The sequence below is a fragment of the Syzygium oleosum genome, unplaced genomic scaffold (assembly GCF_021117445.2).
Source record: "Syzygium oleosum isolate NSW1041296 unplaced genomic scaffold, Sole_v2.1 Sole_v2.47, whole genome shotgun sequence".
Taxonomy (NCBI): Eukaryota; Viridiplantae; Streptophyta; class Magnoliopsida; order Myrtales; family Myrtaceae; genus Syzygium; species Syzygium oleosum.
In genome coordinates this window covers 2,117,299-2,137,193 of record NW_026607531.1, presented here as the reverse complement: position 1 = coordinate 2,137,193, position 19,895 = coordinate 2,117,299, and the positions used below count along the sequence as shown (strand labels likewise).

Below are 19,895 nucleotides of genomic sequence, written 5' to 3'. Positions count from 1 at the left end.
TGGGGTCGCGCGACCCAGGGCGGCCGTCGCCCTGGGGTCGCGCTACCCTCGAGGGGCCGTCCGCTGGGTCGCGCGACCCAGGGCGGCCCGTCGGCTCGGGTCAGCGCGACCCAGGGACGGCCAGTCGGCTGGGTCAGCGCGACCCGTGCGACCGTCGGCCCGAGGTCGCGCGACCTCAGCCTCGTCGCCCGAGGTCGGCTGTCCTCGCCGGGGGTCGCTCGGCCGGGACGGCGACGACGGCCGGCGCCGGCGCCAGATCCGGGCTCGCCGGCGGCCGTAGCCCTTCACGGAGGCCGTAGCCCTTCGCCGGAGCTGGCGAAGGGTACTTTTGCCTTTTTTAAAAAAAACCCCCCAAAGCCCATTTGTAAAAAAAATTAACCAAACACCACTTGGGTCAAAATAGCTTTGCAAATGAGTTTTTACCAAACGCCATTTGTATTTTTCCTAAAGGGCTTCCACCCAAAGGCATTTGCATTTCCAAAGTAGCATTCCAAATGCTGTACCAAACGCACCCTTCATCCCCTTCGTGCCTTTCCCATGCACGTCTTCCCCAGAACGTTTTCTCCTTTGCTTCTTCAACCAAGAACTCATCGAGACATCACCGAAGATAACCATCGCCGAGGAAGCCCACCGCCGGCCGTCGACTCGAGCCGCCAACGTCAGTGGCGGACGCTGGTCTTACGCCGTCGCCGAAGGTCGATGTTCCAAGAATCCGCACCCCGCGACTTGGAGAAAAACCACATTTCCTCGCCGGCGACTCGAAATACACTTTCCGACCGTCCCAACGTTCGGCCCCAAAGAAACATGCTAAAACCAAACAACCCAACATACGGACAAACAAAGAAAGATCGAAAACTAACGGGCGGCCTCAACCGCGGCATCGCTCCTAAGAACGAAAAGCTTTCCCGGGTACGGAATGTACACATGGTCGACTCGTACCGGAGTTAACATGCCATAAAATCACACGAAATCAAGGAGTCAGTGACCAAACATCAATCTCCAACGAATAAAGCATAAATCAAAGGTTCTACGGATTGTTTTCGTGTTTTTTCAGTTTCAGTCCTCACTCGGGCATTTCATCAAACATGTGAGGAGCGTTTGAAAGATGGGATCCCAGATCCGATTTCGACGAAGTTTACGGTTGATTTTCAACATATAACACTTAGAACAACTTCATTGGGTGCCAAAAAACTGTTTATCTCCGTCGACGGGGCCGGGCGACCACCGAATAGGCTCGGTGTGCCAGGCACCCGAGAGGCGGGGGAAGGGGTAGCAAAAACGGGGGACCTGAGCAAGTACCCACCTGGTTCGCGGTCGACCGGAGCGAGGCACGATGGCTGGGGGGGCTCGGCGATGGTTCAGACGGTCCTCCGGCGAGCGGAGGAGGCTCGAGCCTCTCCGATTCACTTCAACTTTCTCTCGGTCTCCCCTTTCTCTCTTGAAACTCTCTCCTTTTTTTTTTCTCTTTGACTACTCTCTATTCTCTCCCTTTTGTGCCTTTTTTTTTTTTTACTCTCCCCCAAAGATCTCTCTTTTCCTTCTCCATCTCCTATCCAACTCTTCTTTCTTATCTGTTTCTTCCCTTTCGTGCCTCAAGCTCCCCCCCTCTCTTTGGTTTCAAGGAGCCCCCCACCAAAACAGACCTTCCTCCCTGTTAACTCTTCTCCCTTTTTTTTTTTCTTCTTTCTTGGTCCCTCTCCCCGCTCTCTATTCTCTCACGGTTTCACCTCTGTTCTCTCTTTTTGAACTGTCCTCCCTGTCTCTGTTTTTTCTTCTCGGTAACTTCCATGTTCTTCCTTTTTCTCCTCCATCTCCTATCCCCCCCTTTAGCTCTCTCGAGTTCTCTCTCAGAACTCTCTCTTCTCCTTTTCAAAAACTCCCCCCTCCGTCCTCTTCCTCTTCTCTTGCTCATCAAGCTTTATCCTCCCCGTTCTCTCTCCAGTCAAACTCTATCTTGACTCCCCCTTTTCATGTGCAGATTATCGTGTTGCCTTTTTCGTGTGTCCGTGGATGGAGACCAGAGAGCGAGAGAAAGAAAGGCTTTCGTCTCAATCCTCTGGAGAGAAGTGTTTCTCTCTTGTCTTTTCTTTGGCTTTTCCTTTCTCGATCTGGTGCTCTCCTCTCTGCGATTTCTCCTTTTTCTTTTAAGCCTCGGGACCGTAAAGCTTTTCTCCATTTTCTTTCTTGTTTTTTTTTCGTGTTCTGCTTTCTTCTCTCTTTTTTTCTCACGAAAACATGCAGCCCCCTTTTCTTGTGCTTTCTCACTTGTTTCTTTATTTGTGAAAGTGTTGAAAGAGAGAGAAACAAATCTCCTTGTGTTAGTCCGGGAAGAAGAAAGGAAAAGGCTTCATTCATCATTTTTGTCTTTTTCCTTCCTTCTTTGTTTTTTTTTTCTTCCTTCACTCCTCTCTACTTTCTCTGTTTTTCTCCGAAGCTGAACACCTTTTTCTTTTTGGGTGTAAGTGTGCAGAGGGGAGGGCGCCTGTCTATGGGGAAGATAGCGTCTCCTTTTTTTTTCTCTCTTTTTTTTTTAAATTTTTCTAATGACTTTTTTTTTAATAAAATAAAAATAAAATAGAATAAAAGGAAAACATGTTTAACTAAATTATATTAATGCAAAGGCACATAATATCTATGTGCCATGGAATTTAATGAGAATATTTTTGTTTAGGGGTTAAAAATCAATCCCTAAATTTTCATGCAATTAAATCCTAAATGAATAGGCAAAATTTAGGTGTCAACAACCTTTTATTTGGCGATTTCGAAATTTAAAACCTACCGTGCGCTCTCTAATATCTACTTGAAACTTATCCCGCCACATCTAGTTGTGCCGGTTTCATGGGTTTTTTCTTGCACAACCCTAGTTTACATGCAATTGATGGCATTTAGACGCGTGACCTTCGGTTCTTGAGCTATAAATCTCTTAATATTCTACCCAATTACGCCAAATCTGAAATTATAACGATGATCATTTATCGGTGAATCCTACTTAATTTTAAATATTTGAACACTTAAAGGTGCTCAGGGCGGCTAACGAGAGCCCATTTGCCAATCAATGGAGTTTGTGATTGTCACCGGTTCGGTTACATTTCCCCTATAAATTTAGGAATTTCCGTGTTGGGCAATGCAACATATACACAAAGAAACGTTATTAAAATTTGATTATTTAATGATGTGGTAATTTTTTGTTGGAGTTTCAAGGAAATCGATTATCCAACTCCCGGATGTCACTTATTCCACATTCAATTAAACCTCGTCACATTGTTCAATACATTTTATTAAGATTTGTACTGCATCCAGCTCTTTTCTGTGGTGAATTGTGAAAAGATATCGATACAAAAGAAAAGAAATCGCATAAAACATAAAAGGGGCTCATATCATGATAGCATGTTTCACGGCAAAATGACATTATAAGTGCCACAAGTTATGTACGGCGCTCACTTTAGTGTCAAAAGTTTTTGCCGGCTCACTTAAGTGCCAAAAGTTTTTTTGGACCACTTCAGTGCTAAAATTTTTGAAAAACGATCACTTAAGTGCCAACTCCGGCTAGCCACGCCAGCTTCATAAATTAATAAAAAAAATTCCACGTCGGATTTCCGGCGAAAAGTTGTGTACGGCACCGGAGTTGGTACTTAAGTGATCGTTTTTCAAAAATTTTAGCACTTAAGTGATAGTTTTTCAAAAATTTTAGCACTGAAGTGATCCAAAAAAAAATTTTGGCACCAAAGTGAGCACTGTACACAACTTATGGCACTTATAGTATTCTTTTGCCTATGTTTCACTAAGTTGGGTTGATGGGCTTTTCACATGGGGCAAAAGGAAGTAAAAATGAAATCGGAAGCAAAGTACACACATGCACTCCAACCCAAGAATCAAAGACGAAACCCTGACAAATTTACAGCAGCAGCAAGCAGCAAGAGAGTCGCCATGCACTCTTCCCTCGCTTTCAACACTTTAAACAAAAGCAAAAGCGACACTAAGGACCCGTTTGGCAAGTTGCCAAATAGTGAAAATTTCTGTTCTTTTATTCCCAGAATCAGTTTTGGAATATAAATTCGTTTGGTAAACTTTTTATTCCCGGGCATAAATTTGCAAAAAATTATTCCCAGAATCAGTTTTGGAACAGAATTAAGAAGCAAAAAAAAAGTAGCTTCTGGATTCTAAGAACAAGAATTAGATTTGGAAAAGAAATTTTTTTTTTCCTTCTTCTTCTTTCCTGTTCTTCATCTTCTTCTTGCCTGGCCGGCCACCGGCGACCGGCAACACAGGCGAGGGCTGGACCCTTGCGGCCTGGGCGAGGGTCGCCCTCGCCAGCCTTTTCCAACCCTCGCCCGAGCTGGCAAGGACCGCCCTCGAGGCTCGTGGCCTGGGCAAGGGCCGGCCTCGCCGAATCTGGTGAGAGTGGCAGCAAAAATCCAGCCCTCGCTAGATCTGGCGAGGGCGGCCCTCGCCCAGGCTGCAGGCCTCGAGGGCGGCCCTGGCCGGCTCGGGCAAGGGCTGGAAAAGGCCGGTGAGGCCGCCCTCGCCATTTATGGCCTGGGCGAGGGCGGCCCTCACCGAGGCTGCGAGGGTCCAGACCTTGCGCTCGCCGGCGACCATGCCATGGCCAAGAAGGAGGAGAAAAAAAAACAGAAAAGTAAAAAGAAACATTAAAATATTTAAAAAAGTATTATTAAAATATTATTAACAAAAAGAAATTTTGCGCCTTACTAAACGTATTTCTGTTCTTTTTCTATTCCAGGAATGGAAATTTTGGGCTATTATCAAACGCCTTCAAATGCTTAGAATCGGTTCCGGGGTACAGAATAAAAAAGAATTATTTCTTAGCAAAATCAGTCCCGGGCACAGAATGGTTGCCAAACGCACCCTAAAACGAATACCCCACTTGTTTACAATCCCCACAAATTCACATGCATGGACTGACATTGGCACTCATTATACTCACATGCACATGCAAAAATGATAACCCTCTCTCTCTCTCTCTCTCTCTCTCTCTCTCTCTCTCTCTCTCTCTCTCTCAAGCAATGTCGTTCTGATGGTGCTTTGATGATGTTCATGATGATGAATCGATGACGAGATTAAGACAATTCCTCCTCCCTTTCTTTTCCATCCTCATCACTGTTGCTGCGAGCTGAGCTCCAACTATTTAGTGGACGAAAGGCAGTTAACGAAAAGAAGTCACTCTTTTTGGTCTCACGGGAATATGCAACAACATCAAAAAAGTTACAGTGCTATGATCCATATTGGTCCCCCAGACCATCTCTCTCTCTCTCCCTCTCTCTCATGAGGAGATCCCATGCATGATATTTACGTATACAGCAAAAAATGCTTTTCACATCTATCCATCCTCTTTTTGTGGGGGAGCTCTTGAGTGTTGGTTGAACTTATGGCATTTACTACTTGATCACTGACCTTAGAAAAAGTATATCTTTCGGGTTCACACACCCACAAATACACACACAGATGGACGTTTCCCATTGATGAATATACAAGGTTTTCAAGCGTCCTTGACATGCTTTATTTGGCATATGATGCCCAATTGTACATATAATCCTTAGAGTTAACAAGGTTGGTTGGACGTCAAGGATTTCTAGCTTGAGAGCTAGCGATGATATGTTCAACTCTCACAGTCTCACCAACTACTCTCGGATGGGCAACTTGCATAAGCCAAAAGTTTCGATTGAACCGCTTCATGAGACTAGTAGAGTACTTTATAAAACTTCAAGCAACATGAACTCACCATCTAGTTGCTTGTGTTCGTTGCCTCCCTCCCTCTCTTTTTTTGAAAGCATCCTTATATTGCGATCTAAGGTTGCCAACCATAGGAAACCTTAGTCGTGGGAAAATTATCAAAAAAGTCCTCAACTTTTTGCATTTGTGCCAATTCAGTTCTAAACCTTTTAATTTAGCCAATTTAGTTCTAAATCTATTGCACTTATGCCAATTTAGTCATAAAGGGTAAAGTGTCAGAAAAGTCATAAACCTTTTGCATTAGTGCCAATTTGGTCAAAAAAAATTTTTGGTGCTAATTCAGTCCTAAACCTTTTGTCTTTGTGCCAATTCAATCATTCCGGCTGATTTGGGCGGATATTGCTGACGTGAACGCCGGCCGGCTTATATGGCACCGCCAGCGATGATGTAGACAAATTTTAATAAGATTTTAAATATTTTTCGATTTTTTTTTAAAAAAAATTTCTTACCCTTTCTTCTTCCTCCAACTGGTCGCCGGCCTCTAGGGAGCCCCGCCCTGCCAGCCACTAGCGAGCGCGGCGAGGCTCGACCCCCAGCTCGAGGCCGCCCTCACGGCTATCCGGTGAGGGCTCAAGCCTCGCTGGATCTGGCGAGGGTCGAGCTTTGCCGGCCAAGGGTGAGGCCCAACCTTGCCAAATCTGGTGAGGTCGCGCCTCGCCCAGCCCAGCTCGAGGCCACCCTCGCGGCCATCCGGCGAGGGCTCGAGCCTCACGCCAGGCTGGGCGAGGCTTGCCCTCTCCGAATCTAGCAAGGGTCGAGCCTCGCTAGCCATGGGTGAGGCCCAACCTTGCTAGATCCGGCGAGGTCGTGCCTCGCCCAGCCGCTAGAGAGGCTTGCCTTCGCCATCGCAGGCGAGGGCGAGCCTCGCCAATGGCCGGCAGGGTGATACGGCCCTGGCCTTCGACGACCAGCCGGAGGAAGAAGAAAGGGTAAGAAAAAAAAATGAAAAAGAAAAAAAATAAATCGAAAAATCTTAAAATATTATTAAAAGTTGTCCATGTCATTACCGGCGGTGCCACGTAGATCGGCCGGCGTCCATGTCGGCAATATTCGGCCAAGATTAGTCTGAAGGACTGAATTGGCACAAAGACAAAGGTTTAGGACTGAATTGGCACCAAAAAAAGGTTTATGACTAAATTGGCACTAATGCAAAAGGTTTAGTACTTTTTGACACTTTTCTCTAGTCATAAACCTTTTGATTGTGCTAATTTAGTTATTTCGGTCAGTTTTAGTCGGAAATTGCTAACGCACCAGGTAGAGAAACTTGAGATTTGTTGTAATGACATCGAATCCAGTCCACCTGAAGACAGCAGAACAGTAATTATGTGCACGGGTTTAGGACTGATGGATCCTCCGGGGGTCATGCAATGGCAGAGTTTCACAGAGATTTACTCGATGGAACATCAGTTGAGTGAGTTACCCGAGAATCCCGGGTGTCCTGCACTCTCAGTACCGTTTCTAAATAGAAATTGCAAGCTCAGAACGGTTAGTCCGTCTTTTTTTGATGACATGCCGGCTCTCGAAAACCTGAATTTATCCCGAACTCGGATCAAGTCCTTGATTGTGAGGTATTGAGCGTGTTACATCCAAAAATTGGAGAACTTCAGCAGCTTGAGGTATTTGATCGTGAAGGGACTATGATCATGGATCTGCCAAAGGAGGTTGTGAAGCTAACAAAACTCACTTTCTTAGAAGTATCTTTTTGCCCACACATATATTGTGGCACAGAATCTGCAAAAGCGAATGCATTGATTCGTCAAGGCACTATTTCTGCCCTATCACAATTAGAAGAGCTAAGTATTGATGTACATCCAGAGGATGAGAGGTGGGAAAGTGTTGCGGAAGCTATTGTTGACGATGTTTGTGGCTTGATGAGGCTGGATACACTTAAACTGTACTTTCGACAAGTGGAACATCTAAGGAAATGGTTTGGCACATCAAAGGTGTCTAGATCGTTGTTGCATTTCAAATTTGTTGTTGGCAAACGTGCTAAATGCATAATGTGTCATCTCCCAGAGGATCTTGAGTTTGAGTTAGAAAACTGGGATAGATCCATGAAATATGTAAATGGTGTGGGAGTACCCATAGATATCCAGAAGATGGTCCGGCTTACTGCTGCATTTTTCTTAGACCGCCATAGGGATGTCACTAAGTTTTCTGATATTGGGATTGAGAACATGGAGCAACTGAAATGCTGCATAATGGGAAAGTGCAATGAGATTCAGGTTATTGTGGATGGAACTGACAAGTACGATGAAGCCGATAGCAGTGAAATTGTATTGGAAAACATGGGAGGATGATAAGAGGTTTCTTGGATCACTCGAGTATCTCTATGTATATGGTATGAAGAGTTTGAGGGGCATTTATGAGATGCCACTGCATCAAGGATGCTTGTCTTGTCTTAAATGCTTGGCCTTACTCACATGTCCACAGTTGACTACTGTATTCACACCTGGCCTACCGGAAAACCTTGATAACTCAGAAGAGCTCAAAGTCAAAGATTGCCCTCTGGTCTTAAGTTTAGTGAGGTGTGAATATACTTCTATTTACGAGAGTACATACCTCCTCCCCAAGTTGAAAAGGATATCCTTATCTGCATTGCCTGAACTCATTAGCATTTCCAATGGCTTATGCATTGCACCAAACTTGGAACAATTGAGCATTATCGATTGTCCCAATCTCAAGAGTCCATTAACTGATGAGATCAGTTGCAATCATCTGACAGGGACTTAAGGCAAGGGCTATAATCAGCTTGAGAGCATTGTTCATTTGAAATGATGCACGTCTTTTTCTTTCAATTTTACTTGATACATTTGATTGAACAAGTTAAAAGCTGCAGGCCCAGCTTTAATGAAGAGAAAAATTGGAAAGTCAACACTTATCTGAATGAACACTAATCTTCTTTCAAATTGAATATCTAATCTTTTACTGATGAAATGTTTACGAACGAGGCAGTGACAGCTAACTGTACAAAACTCTGGCAGTTCCACTGTTATCTTCAGAACTGACTTCTTCTGATGCATATGTATTTCAGTGTACACAATAAAATGGTGGCACAGCATTAGTGTGCACTGATTTGGATTACTAGTTTATTTATGCCACTGTAAGCATGCTTCAAGCTTGAAGAGTGCCTTAACAATACCTGGCTTTGTTACTGTTTTTTGGTGGGAGAATCTCTTCATTAGAGTGCTTAGGGAGTTGTTATCGATGTCAATTTTGGTTAGGTTATTGGAATTCCTGCTTCAGATTTTGAAGAAATACTTTACTTTTTACCTGATGATGTGAAGATCTTTGTAAAATTCTGCTTGTGTTTGTTGGAGGTACTATATGCGAAAGAGGAAAGGAACATACTTTTTGTTTTTGGTCTGGTGAAGGAATGAACTTTAAGTTTATGTTGCAAAGTCCAAGCAAAGGCTTAAGCTATAAGGGCGAGGGAGACTAGCATGCAAAATGGATCCTCTGGTATTATTGTTGTAGATCATCTAGTAAGGGGTGATGACAGTGGTGTATCTCATAGGAAGAAATAAGTTTGTGACTGATATAGAGAAAAAGGTTGAGGGTATGATACCGATACCACAAGAAGTGAGCGTTCAGCACCTCAGAGATTGAGAAAGTTGTATATCAGGTAGAAGGGAAATTTTAGCATTCTGAGTTGCTTGTGGAGAAATCTTAAGTGTTTAATTAAGCATTGAGTGGGGTTATGTGATGACTGGAGCTGAAATTGGTGAAGCTCGCTGAGGATTTGATTGTATCCGGTAGAATGAGGTTGTCATAATTGCATAGAATTGTTTTAGTCGATATCAAGAGATCAGGTGGTCATTGCTGCTTATCTTGCAAGTAGAAGTATGTTGTCAAAGTTATCTGTTGTAAACCACATATATCCACCTGGGTTGCTACATACCCTCCTCTATTCGGGCGTGGATATTTTCTTGAACTGGAAATGTAACACGTGCGAGGGCCAACTGGCAGATTTGCTAATTCATCTTTGAATTCCTGTTTAGATGAAGTGGCTTGGTGCTTGTTGTTCATCCAAGTGACCCAAATTGGTGATTATTCGTTTTGTCTAATATGCTGATTTTGTATTTAAACAGCACAAGGTGTTCCAAAGGATACAAGCAGAGAGCAGCCTGCTCCTCCTGTGGTATCATCTACGACCATTGGTAATGCGGCTGTTAGCCCTTCAACTTATAAACTCAAAGGGGGAACCCAAAGTGGCTCCTCGGCTGTGGAAATCCTTATTCAATGATCTTAAGTTGCCTGCAAGAATCTTTAGCGCTGCAAGTCTTCTTGGTGAAGGTGGTTTTGGCCTTGTACGTGGCTTTACAAATGATACAAGCAAAGAGCAGCCTGCTCCTCCGGGGTTACATCTACAACCACTTGTGATATAGAGATTAACTTAGTTTCATCTCCAAAAGCTAGTGACAAAATCCCAGAGCCTTTCACCAGCGCTGGATGCTGCAGAGTGTCTTGCTTTTCTTCATGAGGAAGTAGAACGGCCAGTGATATGTCGTGATTTTACAACTTCCAATATCCTATTAGATGCCGTATATGGCAAAAGTTGTGGCGACATCTGTTTTAGGACTGCAATGCCAAGCTTTCTGGTTTTGGACTTGCGAACATTGTTCCCAAGGGAGATAACTCTCTCTTCACCTGTGTCATGGGAACATTAGGCTATATTGACCCGAAATACATGAGGACTGGTATGCATTTGTTAGTCCGAGCAATTTGAGGATGAGAAATGTGCAAGTAACCGGCAAAAAAAGTGGTTTCAGTAGTATTTTGGATGTCAAATTATCCCATCGTACAGAAAAGCAGATACCAGCCCCAATCTACACACCTCATTCACACCTCATTCACAACATGTATGATTAGGAACCGAATTCAATTAGGTAGATATCAATCGCGACCAAAGAGTGAGAGCGACTGTCATATACTGATATGCCTACTTTTCACCATGTCTCTGATCTGTACTCATATTCGGCCACAATTTGCAGGAATGGTACGATCAGCTGAAGTTCTTGCACATCATGCTTAAAAGCTACAACATTTTTTTCTGTTTTTGAGTCCTGTATGTGGTCAACCAAATGATGTTGTCCCCATATCTGCCAATCAACCACATATCTCCTCTTTCTCGTACCGTTTGCCTGGGAGGAACCTGGAAAATTTGCTGGAACCCAATGAGTTGGTGTTCCTAGGTGATCTAGATTTAGTCGCCGCGGCGCGCTCAGGCTCTGGAAATGAGTAAGCACTGATCGCAAATACATGAAAGTTGGATCTTGAGGGTGCGAATCCGGCGAGTTCATAATCCACGTTAATCACGCCTCGCCGGCAAGTGATCACAAATACATGGAATTTCCGCTACGTCCTTCAAATACTCGATTATTTCTCTATCATTTGTGACTTCCGAAACATTGATTCACAGTTAAAATTCTTTCTTTATGTGCTTCAACGCCAAATGTTTGGACATGTCTAGAGTATGTCCAAATGGAATATCTAGAGTATGTCGGAGTAGCCGGTTTATTTCCATTGAGTGTGGTAGTTGTCTGTCCTACACGCACCAGATAATTACATCATGATTTGTTTGTTTTCTCATTACTACTTTCGTATACTTTCGTATATATCATTCATGAGTAGCCAAATTTAACTTCGAAATTATTAAAAAAGGCGACGGTGTATCTTATACATCCAATAATTAAGAGTTAATGCATTCCCTTGACATGACAATTTCTAATAGCAGGCGATCATTCAAAATTGACAGAATAATTAGTTAATTTCATGTCAATCATGCTGTAAATCAATACCTCGCCGGAGCAAATGCCATGGCATGACGGTCCATGAATGAAGTGCATTGTACTTCGGAAATGCCACACTTCTATGCCACCAATGACTTTAATAATTTCATGACTGATAGCTTTCTATCCGCAGCAATTGAGCCTTTTATATTACGTATTACTCTCTAGTGACTGCACATTTACCGCATTCAAGTTAGGATGTCCATGGTTTTGGTGTGGTATTTTCAGAAATTCTGACTAGAATAAGGGTGTGTTTGTTTCGCAGAAAATAACTTTCAAGAAAATGTTTTTTGGATTTTCTGGCGTTCAGTTTAAGGAAAATAAACAAGTCAAAGAAAATATTTTCCGTCGACGGAAAAAATGAAAAGAGGAAATCTTTTTTAACATTCATTTTATTTTTTTTCTTTTTATAAATTATAATTTTTCAATTTTCTTTTTTCTTCTTCTTCGACCGGTTGCCGACCACGGCGAAGGCCGACGACTAGCCACAGGCGAGGTCGAGCCTCACCATAGGCCGATAAGGCTCGCCGGCATCTGGCGAGGCTAGAGCTCGCTAATGATCGGTCGCCAGCCATCGCCGTAGCAGGCAACTAGCCGGAGAAAAAGGGAAAAAAAGAAAGAAAAGAAAAAAGAAAATTTTAATTTTAAAATTAAAATATTAATTTTTTTTCTTAAAGTAGTGCACGGAAGAACATCAAATCAGATTTTCCACACCAAACGGCGAAAAATATTTTCCGGTTCTTGTTCAGATTACAGCCGAATACTAGAAAATTGTATCATTTTCTTGGAAAATTGTTTCTTGGATCGTCATATTTTCCGCAGAACAAACGGAGCCTATGAGTCATATGCACAAATCGGTATACCGATGAACGTAACCTTGTTGAATGGGCTAGGTCACATCTACGAAAGGAGAGAAGTTTGTACAGATTGCTAGATTCAAGGTTTGGAGATCGTTTCTCGGAAAATGGTACCCAGATTGCTTTGCAGTTAGGTTGCTCGCTGCCTTAGCCTGATCCAAAAGCTCGTCCCCGGATGAGTGAAGTTGCCGAAGTGTTTGAAGGCTCCCCAAGCTCTTCCTTCGGGAAAAGTACTAAAAAAATCATAAATCTATTATATTAGTACCAATTCAGCCCCAAATCTTTCGATTGAACTAATTTAGTTCTAAACCTTTTCACATTGATACTAATTGAGTCCATCCGGTCTTATGTTGGAAATTGTTGACATGGACATTGACCATCCTATGTGGCACTGACGTGAATAATTTTTTTAATAATTTTTTTTGAATTTTTTTTCCTTTCCTTATCTTTTTCTTTAGCTTGCGGCCGATAGCAAGGACGTTATGGCCTCTGGCGAGGGCTGTGATGCCCTCGTCAGCCCTCGTGGCCGGTCGCCGGCCATGACCGAGCACCGGCCACAGGCCAAAGAAAAAGAAAAGGAAATTTTGGATGCTTTCTAGTGAAAAAAAATTGAGGAAATCTAGATATATTTGCTTGCAATTTCCACGTCAAGATCACGTTTAGTATGTTTAAAAGATCAATAACGGTTAATTAAAGGTATTTTTTTTTTTGTGGTTTGCTCTCACCTGAAAGTCTAGATTGGACAGATTTTTCGGGCTCAATATCATTCTTCTTTTTGGACGACCTTGCCCACGGTTGGGGAAAAATAAAAAAAGGAAAGAAGAGAAATGGAAAAGAAAAAAAAATGATAATAAAAAAATCAGAAAAAATAAAATAAAAAAATTTAAAAAATTGTTCATATCAGTGCCGGCCATGCCACGTAGGATGGCCGGCATCCATATCAATGATCTCCGGCCAAAATTGATCAGATGGAGTATATCGGTAAATTGTTAAAAGATTTATGATCGAATTGACACAAGTGCAATAGATTTATGACTTTTTTGGTAATTTTTCCAACCGGGGCTAAAAGGCCATAAAAGCCTACAAAGTGTGAACCAACCTAGATACATCTTTAAGAATTAGAAAGAAATATGTAGAAGTTGATCTATATGAGAATCTGGCATAGTTATTCTCAAAAGACCTAGTAAAGTCATAAACCAAGCTAAATCTAGCAAATAATCAGCAAACGGGCAGAGAACAAGTACCAAAATTCGAAATGTGGTCCCAAAGATGCCGAAACTATAGATTTCTCTTCTATCATTTAATGCAGACTTTATTTTTCTTAATAGGAACTTATAGGGGAAATAACACAATCATTAGTTATTTAATTTTCTAAAATTACTGTCATGCCAAGTAATCATGGATGTGTGTAGCTGTAGATAGGACCAACGGTTTGGTTACTTTAGTACAAGAGCACATGTCGAACGGTCAAATCTATTTGTAATTTTAACATTTTTTTTATTCGAAACACTTGAAACTTTCATAATATACAAATATTGACAGATAAACTCGCAATTATTATTACTATGCTCCATATTTCTTATTAGCCGTGCTCTTACCTGAGATTGTCTATTTGATGTTAATAGATCAACATCCACAGAGCGTGCCATCTATTCGAGTTTTCTGGAATTCTGTACCGGCATGCGCTTCGAGTCCTCTCGGTAGGGAATTGCTTCCAGATCCCCGAGAAGTATCTCCCCCTCCGATGGCAGAAGATCAATACGTCTTCGTCGAAGCTCCATCGTAATGCTCCGAGCCCTCATGTGGCAAGCAGACATCGCAACTGAGTAAGTTCAAGGAGAGAGGCTAGACATGGCATCGAATCTCATATCAAATCTCATATCGGAGTCGGCCAAGTTCAAGGAGAGAGGCTAGACATCGCAACCGAGCAAGGTTCCATCCTCAGCGGTTGGTGTCTTCCCCGGTTGTAAGAGACGCTTCTTCCATCCATGGGAACTTTTGAGGAGGCTGTTTTGATTATTCGACAGTACAGTGGGCATATCCTCCATGCTTTTCCTACCCTGGGTCAATGCATGACGCAGAGCAGATTGTGGATTTAGGAGTTTAATTTAGGGATTGAATTTATTGAAGTGAAATTTTGGAGGCCGATGACCGAGTATAGAACATATTTCTATCTCAGACATCACCAAGAATCCTGCTTTTACCGGGAATGAGTTCACGGGAATATTGATGTAAAATGGAATACTTCTTTAGAATTTATTATTGAAACGGCCATAATTTCCTTCTTGGTTATCATCACTTGCATGCAATTTTAACATGTCGATAAAATGAGTTGTGTGACATTTAAAATAAGCTACACATATTTAATTCGCTATTCCATGAGGAGACGGCAAGTTTACTATATCAGTCACACTGCGAAACCCGTTTGTTTTGGGTTTGGTTCATTCATCAAGTTGAGGAGCGCTCAATTTCTCTCCAACGTCTAACGGGCATCTAACTTTCGGGATATGATATGAAATTTAAGAAAAGAAACGACATTATCCCACCATAAATCGATGAGTCTGTAGACTTTTCAAGGTAGGATGTGATAATTATTAAGATGAGAGAAAAAAATTAAGACAAAAAAAAATTAAAGAGGAAATTGTAAATAGACAACATAAAATTATAAGTATATGAAGTGTACTTTAATAAATTCAAGAGACATATATTCGATTGTGATGAATAAAATAAAAGCAGATTAACTCTAATGATTCACTGTAGTTTCAATAAAATATGACATTAACCCACAAAGTGCAAAAAAGAATGGAAGGAACATAATTGGTACCTTTAAACTCAAAATAATGTAGTACACTAGAAATAAAGAACAGAAGGAAGAGAAAAGGGGCAGGCAGCAACATGGACATAATTAAGATGTTGGGCAAACTATTATGACCTCAATTCACATAATATGTATGCCCTGCACAATTCTTCATCCCTCATCCTAATAAAACCTATCAAATGCTCAAAAGTCACTTTTACATTTTGTATTAAAGATTGTAGCCGTGTAGACGAACGGGCAATATATACAACTCGCATGATATTGAGAAGAAACTACATCCAATTCACTATTTCCTGGGGGGAACCAACTCCTGTTTGACAATACTAAAGAAGCTTAATATTGCAACCAAGTGGACTGATCATAGAAAAACAAAACTAGAATTGTCCTTATTATTATTTTCATCACCTCATACCAGTGATACCACGACCAATAGCCATAGATTTTACACGCAAAGAAATTTTAAAGAGAAAGTCTGGCTTGATACATGATCTCTGGTCTTTTTTCCAATCACAACAAACAAGATGAATAAAAAGCAAAGAGTTACGGAGTGAAGTTGCACAAAGACCTTAACCTTTGTTTGGTGGCCTCGTCTTGCCACACCAATGTAGGCAACCATGATTCCTCGGCGCCAATATATCTTAGATTGATAGCATTTTCCCCACAAAAGGGAAGTTTCGACAAGGATCCACATGAAGTTATCTCCACTCTCTCTAGAGAAGGCCAAATCAATGAGTCATCCGGCGCAATGCTCCTCAATTTTGGAAGATCATGAAGTACTAGCTTTTTCAGTCTTGGAAGCGTTCTTGGGTCCAAAGAAGTATTCTCGGATTCAATGACGATCTCCTCAATTTCGTAGCACTCTTCGACACTCAAATGCTGAAGTTCGGCTAATTGCTCAATCAAACCATTTGAGAATATCTTCTTCAGCTTAGGGCAATTGTACAAGGTTAAACTAGTCATCCAACCTAAGCTTCCCACGGGCACAGGACCATTCCAAATGCAATGCAAACTTGGGACATTCTTTATAACCATTCTCTCTAGCCGTTGGAATGTAGGATGTGGTGCTACGTTGCCGTCTATAATGCATATGATATCCTCACATCCCTCCACCGAACAAGCTCTCAGATTACCCATGTTCTTAGTGCCGAAATCTGATAAGCTCGATATATTCTTGTGATCAATCAATTCAAATACATTGGTCTCAGTGAGTACTTCTAAGATCACAGGATGTACGGCTTCATGGTTTGCGTACTTCAAGAACCTGCACGATTGATATTCAAAATAATCAAGAATATGATGCTTGACCGAATTGCAAATACCGACTGAAAATTGGAATGTGAAGTGCACATTCTTCCACACACGGCTTGATCTGATGAAGATTTCAAGGCACTCCACCTTAGGAAAGGAAAATGTTAGCAAAGTCAACCGTGTCAAGATAGAAACCTCCTCCATGATAGTCCTTGCGACCTGATCAGACCACGAAGTGTTCGGGTCTACATCGATGATGAGTTCTTCCAATAATGAAAGGCTTGAAATCACCTCGGATATTATGGTTCCGGTGCCGAAATTTGACGATGACATCCGTAAACATCTCATCTGTGTTAAACATCTAACTTAATAGGTAAAGAGATGATTCCGGTGCGTCGGATGTCTAGTACCTCTAGATGCACCAGTGCCCCTAAGCTTGAAGGCAGTTCTGTTAAAAGCGTGCATGAATTCAAGTAGAGTGCCCTGAGACCAGTCAAGCAAGACAAAGAAGGTGGAAGGGATGCGATCGCACTTCTGTGCAAGTCCAAGACTCAGAGTCTTTGCATAGAGAAGAAGAAGTTATCTGGGATCAACATCAAATTGTAATTTCTTTGCAGGAGTAAAGTCGAAAGATTTATGCAATTTGGTGTTGCTGGTAGACTATGCAAGTCATTATCCATCAAAGAAATTCGACTTGCAGAAGCCCATTCTTTTTCCTTTGGAGCCTCCTTTAGCCCCTCGCATGTTCTTGCCAAGAACTTATGGTCAAGGCCTCGTGATGAGATTTTAAGCGCCATATTACGAATTACTTTGTTCATTCGGACATGTTCCTTCATCGCACCTTCTTCAAACAAAGATTTATTAATTAGATCCTCCAATATCTTATGCCCTCTACCGCGTGCATCTCTAAACTCATCCATGTTCTGAAGAAATCCCTCTGCCTTCCAACATTCCATCAAATAGTCCACAAATATGTCGCACTCTTCAGGAAATAATGCTCCATAAAGAAAGCAATCCTTTTTATCCTTCTCATCTAAATCCTCGAAACAGAATTGTAGAAACTCGAGCACTTCATCTAGGCCTTCACTTTGGATACTGGACCATCTTTGCAAGCTTCTCAATCCATCTCTCCAGAGGTGAATGTTCTTCTTATTCCTGAAAGTCCTAGCCACTTTATCGATCAATAGTGGCAAACCAGAACACTCTCTAACCATGAGTTTCACCATTGGTATGATGTTTGGATTTTTGATACTTCGACCGACTTTTTCTTTGAACATTTTATATGCATCAGAATTCGATAAACGCTTCTTATGGACAAGCTCGTCGGCATTCATTTTACGGCACGACTCGAAGAATCTACTGGCAATTACCACCCTGCTGTCCTTGTCATTATTAGGAATACCTATCTCATGTAGATCGAGAGGATCCCAAACTTCATCAAGGAGAAGTAAGTACCTCATGCCTCCCAACTCATTTGATATAAGTTGAGCAGTTTCAACCGCATTGACTCCACCCTCCACTTTTAGCTTCAAACGTTGTGTGATTGCATCTTGCACCTTCTCAATGCTCCACGCCTTCGACACTGATACCCAAATGACAATATCAAACATTTTCTTAACCTCTTCATTATTATTCAAATTCTGCATGACTGTGGTTTTCCCAATGCCAACCATTCCCCAGAGTCCGATCCTTTTGACGTTTCTCTCTCTCAGAAAACCCAATATTTCTTCAACGGTTTCGTGTAGTGAAGGCTTACCCTCGGTCCTAGGGGCATCTATGACTATCACGGGCTCCGGGGGTCTTTCAGCTACCAACCGATTATCAAGCTTTCCTTCTTTTATCAGGTCTTGTAATTCCTCACGCTTTTTGGCCATATGCTTGCTCAGGTTTGCACGTGACCAGAACCGAGGGAATCTCCAAGCATGCTTGATTTCTTTCTTGTACTTGCTGTCCAATTGGAGCACTTCTTCTTCAGCCACCTCGACCTTGCCAATCCAACCTTCACATTCCTCACTCTTCATCTTTTTTTTCCTTTATTTCTGTCTCTACAATTTTCTTTCTTTTAGAAAGCGTTTGTGCTTGTTTGGTCAACTCCTTAAAATTGACCTCAAATTTGTCAGCATACTCTTTTTTTTTACTGATGTAGCGAAAAATGCTACGCCCTTCCTTGTATGCGTCAACTGCTATTGCAGAAGCTGCTGCAGTTGCTACTGCTTCAACCATGACTATCACAAGAACAAAAGCCATGAGATGTCGGTAATAATACTTACTCAGACAAAAGGAAAAAGAAAAGGCTCGACTTTACATTTATCGAGTGAATGTACAGGAAAACATCACTATAAACAGCAAGGAAATAAAGTTTTGTAATAATTCAGAGACTTCAACGAAGATGTCTCAAAAACAAAAACCTTAAAACTTCTGCATTTAGCTCAATTCCAGTCTAAGTGAATCTAATCCATATGTGCAAACCTATGTTGTCAAGAATGATTGGTACCTAAACTAGAGCATGATGACATGTTACATGTAATAAAAGCATACGGCAAGTCAAAGTAATAAGAGATGTCACAGCAGCCACAACCTTGCAGTTCTTGGTTCAGCTCAAGTACACACTGAATCTGAAATGTCACCTTTCCACAAAAAATGGGCATCGGAAAAGTTAGACCAAACGAAACAAGAGCTTTATCTTATAATTGGGTGCTTAAAAGGAAGTTGCCTACTTAGCCCCACACACACAAGAAGAAATGTTAGGTTCTACATGAACATCCATTGTGTTCAATTCGAAAGATCCCACAGATTCAGAAGAAGATAAATTTAGACCATTAGATATTATAAGATGGCAAAAGATGGCGGCTGTTCAAGCTGCAAAGTTGCATCCTTTGCGATACGACCATCATTTCATCGAAAATCAGAAGAGCAATCTTGCAGTGGAGATGGGATCTTTTCAAGAACAGGTTTAGGCAACAGAAAGGAAAGAACTAAAAGGAAAAAGAAAATATCAAAATACAGACCCATAAGCAACATATCGCAGATTTAGAGAGAGAGAAGGAACATCTCGCGTACCTGATTCTGCTGAGATTGAGATTGGCAAGATAAGAATCACATGTGAGAAAAGTTATTCCCAGTTGAAGCTACTTGAGAGAGAGAAATGAACCAGTGGGCGATCCATTGACGTTGACTCGTCGGAAAGACCAAATTGCGCCTATTCAATTGCACAAATGCCCTCGTGCACCTTATCCCATGATTGTGAATTGTCATGTTTTGGGACAATTCCTCCATGTGTCAAACTTTCATTAGGTGTTTGAATACTATCCACTTATTTTTTGTTTGCTTCTTTACTTTTGTAAAGTTCACATAATATCTCAAATTATTATTAGGAGAAAGTCTTTTTCTTTTGGCCAGATTGAGAAAGTCAATAAGCAATTTTCATGC

At 41.7% G+C, this 19,895-nt stretch overlaps 2 pseudogenes; one reads left to right on the top strand and one right to left on the bottom strand.

Moving 5' to 3' along the window:
• Positions 1-7,189: 7,189 nt before the first annotated feature.
• LOC130136651 (uncharacterized) lies at positions 7,190-10,465 on the top strand (annotated as a pseudogene).
• A 5,120-nt stretch (positions 10,466-15,585) lies between these two features.
• LOC130136649 (probable disease resistance protein At4g27220) lies at positions 15,586-19,660 on the bottom strand (annotated as a pseudogene).
• Between the last annotated feature and the right edge of the window lie 235 nt (positions 19,661-19,895).